Here is a 7,488-nt window from a genome sequence, read left to right on the forward strand (position 1 = left end):
GATCTGAGTTTCTAACCTATACCATTTCCTTCTCTTTTTAAAAAGACTTTATTGATTTATTCATGAGAGACACAGAGAGAGAGGCAGAGGGAGAAGTAGGCTCCCTGCAGTGAGCCTGATGTGGGACTCAATCCCAGGACCTCAGGATCATGACCTGAGCCAAAGGTAGACACTCAATCACTGAGCCACCTAGATGGCCCCATTTTATTCTTTCTAAAGCATTTCTTTTAATGTGTCTTGCAAGACAAGTCTACTGGTTACAAGTTCTCTCAATTTTTGTTTGAAAAAGTCTTTATTTAATTTCTCCTTCACTTTTGTAGGATAATTTTGCAAGCAACAGGATTCTAGATTGGTAGGGTTTTTTTTCTCTTTCTCAACACTTTAAATATTTCACTTCACTTGCATGTTTTATGGGGAGAAGTCAGGTGTAATTTTTATATTTGCTTTTCTATAGGTGTTTTTTCCTCTGGCTTCTTTAAAGAATTTTTCTTAATTTTTACTTTTCTATATTTTGAATATATGATATGCCTGGGTGTAGTGGCTTTTTATTATTTATTTTACCTGTTGTTCCTTTAATTTCTTAGGTCTATGATTTGGTGTCTGACATTAATTTAGGAAAATTCTTATAATGATCACTCTAAATATTATTTCTATTCCTTTCTCTCTTTTTTTCCTGTTATTCCAGTTACATATATATTCTGTTCTTTTTTAAGTCTTTTTTCTTTGCATTTCAGTTTTGGAAGTTTCTATTGACATAAACCCTAGCTAAGAGATTATTTCCTCTGTCATGTCTAGTCTACCAATGAGCCATAAATACATTCTTTGGGGTGTCTCAGTGGCTCAGTCAGTTAAGCGTCTGACTCTTGATCTCAGTTCAGGTCTTGATCTCAGGGTCATGAGTTTGAACCCTGTGTTGGGCTCTATGCGGTGTGTGGAGCCTCCTTTAAAAAAGGAATTCTTTATTTCTGTTACAGTGGTTTTAAAATTATTTTTTATTTTTTAAATGATTTTATTTATGCATTTGAGTGAGAGAGAGAGAGAGCATGAGCAGGGGAGAGAAAGAGGGAGAGGGAGAAACAGACTCCCTGCTGAGAAGGGAGCCTGATGAGGGGCTGGATCCCAGGACTCTAGGATCATGACCTCAGACACTTTACTGACTGAACCACCCAGGTACCCCTATAGTGTTTTTTTTTAATTTCCAACATTTCTTTCTGTTTCTTTCTTTGAATTTCCATCTTTCTTCTTACATTGCACATCTACTCTTGCATGCTGTATACTTTATCCATTAGAGCTCTTAGCATATTAATCAGAGTTATTTTCAATTCTCAGTCTGATAATTCCAACATCCCTGCCATATCTAAGTCCAGTTCTCCTGCTTGCTGTTTCTTCAAACTGTGCTTTACCTTTTAGTATACCTTGTAATTTTGTTGTTGTTGTTGAAAGCCATCTATGATGCACTGGGTAGAAGAAATTCTAATAAATAGGCCTTGTATTAATGTGGTGGTTATGTGTGGAATGAGGGGAACCCTTCAATAGTCCTAAGAGTTGGTCTTTTAGTAAGCCTGTGCCCCTGAGCTGTGAACTTCACAAGTGTGTCTGAATTCCTCCCTCTTCCCCCTTAAGTGAGATAGAATGGATGGAGGGTGTTGAAGTTGGGTATTTTCTTTCCCCCAGGTTGTTTAGGTTCTAATAAAATATCAGTAAGTTAGGATCTGGCAAAATTATTACTCTTGTTAAAAAGAATAAAATTTTCTGACATATTTAAAAATGGATACTTTCCCCCTATCCAGAGGGGTTTTTTCCTTATATTCACTAAGAGAACATGGTAGAACTTCTGGAGGTAAGAGTCACAAAAGTGTGGGGTCCCCAGTGGAGTTTTTTTTTCTAAGATTTTATTTATTTATTCATGAAAGACACACACATACACACACACACACACATACACACACACACACAGGCAGAGACACTGGCAGAGGGAGAAGCAGGCTCCATGCAGGGAGCCCAACGTGGGACTCAATTCCAGGTCTCCAGCATCATACCCTGGGCTGAAGGCGGTGCTAAACCGCTGAGCGACCCGGGCTCACTTTTTATCTCACTTTTCTGATGTCTATAAAAAGAGTTATTAACTTTTTAGTTTCTTTGGCTTTTCACTTGTTGCGAGGATGGAGTGGTAAATTATAAGCTCTTGGGATGCCTGGGTGGCTCAATAGTTGAGTGTCTGCCTTCAGCTCAGGGTGTGATCCTGGAATCCAGGATCAAGTCCCACATCAGTCTTCCTGCGAGGAGCCTGCTTCTCCCTCTGCCTATGTCTCTGCCTCTCTCTCTTTCTGTCTCTCATGAGTAAATAATCTTAAAAAAAAAAAAAAAAGAATTACAGGCTCCTTATGTGCCAGACCAGAAACTGGAAGTCTATGGTTTTCAATGACATTTTTAATTACTGGATTATTCAGTTCTGAAATCAGTCTCCCTCTGAACTGCTTTTATATGAGCTAATTAATATCCTTAATTTTTAAGCCAGTTTGATTTGAGCTTTTAGCTATTTGTAGCTGAAAGCATCCTACTAAAGTACAATTGACCATAAAAATGAAACAAACAAAAACTCTCAGAATTACATGAATAAGTTCTAATTCGTTTCAAGTACAGAAAAAAAAGAGTAAGTGTTCATAATTCATGTCAAGAACAACCCAAAGTATGTTATTGGGGAAAAAAGCTAACGGTCACTTGTAGCTTTTTCAGATAAATTTTAAAATACTATATTTTATCTTGTTTAACTATTTTAACAAGTTAGTAGCGGTTGTATGATATTGTGAGATATTGGTTTAGGTCATAAGCTGTTTTGTTCACTATTCTATTTCAGTGCCTCATACAACACTTTGCATTTAGTTGGTGCTCAACAGATTGTTGAACAAATTACTTCTGTTGGCTTAACCTCTTTAGAAAGCAGTTTAATAAAATATAAAATTGTGCCTTCTTAATCTTGATAAGTTTCCTTATAGCAGGTAGGGGCAACTGAATCATGTCTTTGACCTACTTGAGCGTCAAATTAGTGTTGCAGGTGCACACCTTATTGCTGTAAATGAGGGTGATGACACTAATCTCAGAGTGTTAGGGTTGCTGAATTCAGATCAAATAAGGCCACTAGAAAAGACAAATACTTATAACCCATTCCACTTGACACTTGCTTGATGGCTATCAGACACCTCACTCTCTAGGGAATACATAAAGGCATCAAGTTTTTGTATTGTTTTTTCAAAGGCATTTCAAGATGCCTTGTTCCAGAAGTACTAAAACAATTACCATATATTTCTTGCTCTTCCATGTTGAAACTTAAGAGAAAGCCAGCTGGATTAAAGATTCACAATAACAGAAATTAAGAGACAAATTAGTTAACTAACGGCTCAGGAACAGTGGTCTGTGAAGAAGTACAAAGTGGTGACTGCCTTCATGTTGTTTTCACAATGGATATAAGATAAGACCTACCGGTTTTATCAAATTTAGATACTCATATATTTGAGTCTTCAAATTTTGCAAAAATTTGATCACCAAAATCTAAAGAAGCTTTGGTGGAGCTGGAGAGGAATTTTTAAAAAACGCTTTATTTTAAAAAGTAATCTCTGCACCCAGTGTGAGGCTCAAACCTACAACCCTAAACTGAAGAGTTGCTTGGTTCACTGACTGAGTCAGCCAGGCTGGAGAAGCATTTAAAGGACATGGCCAAATGGCTCTTTGGTGAAAAGACTAGACTTGAATTTCAAAGCCCAGTTCAGGTTTCCTTAAAGTTCCCATTACTGTAATATTTTCTTAATCTGAAGTTAGTGTCGGAGGTGGGGATGGAGGAGGGGAGGAGGTGGAATCCGCAGGGTTTTAGATTGTGCGTAAGACAATCCATACGAACCAGCAATTGCACTGCTGGGGATTTACCTCAACGATACAGATGCAATGAAATGCCAGGACACCTTCACCCCAATGTTTATAGCAGCAATGTCCACAATAGCCAAACTGTGGAAGGAGCCTCGGTGTCCATAGAAAGATGAATGGATAAAGACGATGTGGTCTATGTATACAATGGAATATTACTCAGCCATTAGAAACTACAAATACTCACCATTTGCTTCGATGTGGATGGAACTGGAGGGTATTATGAGTGAAATAAGTCAATCAGAGAAGGACAAACATTATATGGTCTCATTCATTTGGGGAATATAAAAAATAGTGACAAGGAATAAAGGGGAAAGGAGAAAAAATGAGTGGGAAATATCAGAAAGGGAGACAGAACATGAGACTCCTCACTAGGGGTGGTGGAAGGGGAGGTGGGCGGGGGGGTGTGGGTGACTGGGTGACAGGCACTGAGGGGGGCACTTGACGGGATGAGCACTGGGTGTTATTCTATATGTTGGCAAATTGAACACCAATAAAAAATAAATTTATAAAAAAAAAAGACAATCCATCGGAATGCAAAGGTTTTTTTCCATTTCCATTTTTCTCTTATGTCATTGGAAATTTTCTTCTTTTATGTTCCATAATACCATAATAATGTTTACATACAGATATAATAATTATACCTATATAGAGAGGTACACTCAAGATGTTTTTACTGAAAATGTAACTAAGAAAGTCTAAAAACCATCACACTTGCACCTCCCTTTGTCTGTTGAGGACAAAAGGGAAAGATGAAGGAATGGGGCAGGGAGGGGGGTGTTGCCTGGAGTTGGCTCTCTTACCATTGGCCCCCTTAGTGTTGGCAAAGGAAGGAGACTATTAGAAGTGTGGAGATCCAGGCAACTACATGCCACTGGGCAGATGAACCAACAAATGGAAGTCTTTCTCACTGAACTCAGGCAAGAACACTGTCCTGGAATCTGTTTCATCTTGCAGTGGCTTGCCAAGTGTTCTCCACTCTACTCAGTATAGGCGTTATGGTAGGTGAATGCTTAACTATCAGTTCCAGCTGTCAGAGCCTTCAGTCTGGGGACAGGGATAGCTTTTCCCTCCTCTGTCCCAAGGGTTTGTTTCACCTACCTTCTCTCTGAGCCTTCTCCCTGGGTGGATGATACCCACTTCATCCTAAAGATAATTTTTGTGGGTTCGTTCTCCATCGCTCAACTTACACTGAATGTTTTTAACTCACAACATCTCTATCAGATTGGGTTCTAACATTAACCGCCTTTTAGAAATGCAGAAATAGCTGAGGGTAAAAACACGCTTCTGCCTAATCTGAAACCAGGCTCCCTCCACTATTTCTGCCTCCAGGGAATAAACAGCCAAATGTTTTAGGGGAATCTGTATCTGTTGAGAGGCCAGAATCTGGACTTGAATATGTCTAGATATTTCATCTAAATGTGTGGTTCCTTGTTCCGTTTACATGACAGTGGCATATAGTGTATGTGGGCACTCAAGCAACAAGTACATTCCTAGAATAGAACAGGACCAGAGTGATGTCCTAGTGAAAGAGACTATCTAGTCTTGAAAATTATTCCTGGAGTCCAGGGTAGGAGAATAAACTTTTTTTTCTGTATCTCTACCAAGGTGTTTTCTGATTTCCTTTTCTCAGAGCTGTTGAATGAATAGAGTTTTATGGGCTTGTATGTACCTTTTGGTCAAGAAACCACGTTCAGCTTGCAGCTACAGAAACAACAGGCTTCTGTGTCTCAGGGAAACTTACAAATGTGACACAGGTTCCCAATATCCACAGGGTGTGAGTGTGGATGCTGCCACCCTGCTGACTTTAAAATAATAATAGGTGTTAGTTCTGAGCTTTTCACCAATTGAACAAGTATTTCATTTTGAAATGCTTATTGGATATAGAAAGCTACCACAGTTTTAATTCAATCTTTGTTGTTTAAAAGCCAAAATGTCTCTTCATTTTTATCAATCAAAAGAATTGGCTTTTGTAAGTGAGATAGGTTGCCATGTTTTAATAAGAGAAGTGCCAAGAAGCTCCTTTCGAGAATGCAGAGTTAAGGAAAATAGGGTTGCCCTTTGCCAGGTACACAACTATAATTCACAAATAGTGGATGTGATTGGGAATCTTTTTTAGAAAACTAAGATATTGTTTTCAAATGTATAACTAAACAGTTATCCCCAAAATTCCTGTAAAGGTGATCAGAATAAAGACATAAGCTCAGAATGTAAAACAGGAATGCAAACATAATTTACTAACTAAACTTTTAATTGTTTGCAGCAAAGCTATGGACATAACAAGGAAGAATGAGAACAGGAAAAAGGGATAATCAATGAGCTGGAACTTAGCAGAGCTTTTCTAATCACTATCCCAGAGCATACCTTCCCAGCTGTTTGCTGGGCCTTGTGTTTTGTTTATTGTTATTTTGGGGCATAAGATTAATTCTTTCAGATAAAAAAGATTAATTCTTTCAGGTGTCATTCCATGTTTATAAGTCAAGGCCAGCATCCAAGGTCTACATGATGAATATACTTTTCATCCTAAGTTAATAATACAAAATTCTGACTCATATCATTTCTATTGGTTTGGTTAATGTAAGTTTACCCATATAAGACAGGTTCATTTGGGTTATGCTCAAATCAATCTTCTGATCTGGGCAGGCTGGGAGACAGACCAAAGTAAACGTCACTTCTAAGCCTCTTGGCAGAGAGCTGGTCTTTTCAAAATCAGTATCCATTGTTGCAAGATATCCTGATATAAGCTGCAGAAAAAGACAATGGAAAATGAATTTCAACATTTAACTTGTTTTTTACTTTTTTTAAAAGATTTTATTTATTTATTCATGAGAGAGAGAGAGAGAGAGAGAGAGAGAGAGAGGCAGAGACATAGGCAGAGGGAGAAGCAGGTTCCATGGGGGAGCCCTATGTGGGACTCAACCCCGGGTCTCCAGGATTAGACCCCGGGCTGAAGGCAGCACCAAACCGCTGAGCCATCTGGGCTGCCCTGTTTTTGACTTTAAATTCATTTTATGTAACATTGCCTCATTTGAGGACAACACTGTACATATGTGTGTGTGTGTATGTGTGTGTTACAAAGAAACATATAATACAACAGAATTGAATAGATTTTAAAATTCACAATAAATGAGGGATGCCTGGGTGGCAGTCAGCTGAGTGTCTGCCTTTGTCTTGGGTTGTGATCTTGGGGTCCTGAGACTGAGCCCCATATTGGGCTCCAGACTCAGGAGAGTCTTCTTATCCCTCTCCCTTTGCCCTTCCCTCCACTTGTGCAATCTTTCTCTCTCTCAAATAAATAAGTAAAATCTTAAGAAAATAAAAGTCACAGTAAATGGGAATTTAGAGTATAATAGTAAAATTGTGAAGTCATGCCCATCATGAGTCTCTGTTCAATTTCCAGATGTCAGCCACACATTTGTTTCTGATCTTCTTAGTAGCCAAACAACACAAGAAAACAACCAGCTGCAAATTGCATGAGTTCCAGAAGATAAAAGCTCACCCATAATCTAAGACAATCAGATTTTCTACTAGTAATGATACCTGAGAGAAATTTTTCCTTAGGTTCTCATA

The sequence above is a fragment of the Vulpes lagopus genome, chromosome 4 (assembly GCF_018345385.1).
Source record: "Vulpes lagopus strain Blue_001 chromosome 4, ASM1834538v1, whole genome shotgun sequence".
Taxonomy (NCBI): Eukaryota; Metazoa; Chordata; class Mammalia; order Carnivora; family Canidae; genus Vulpes; species Vulpes lagopus.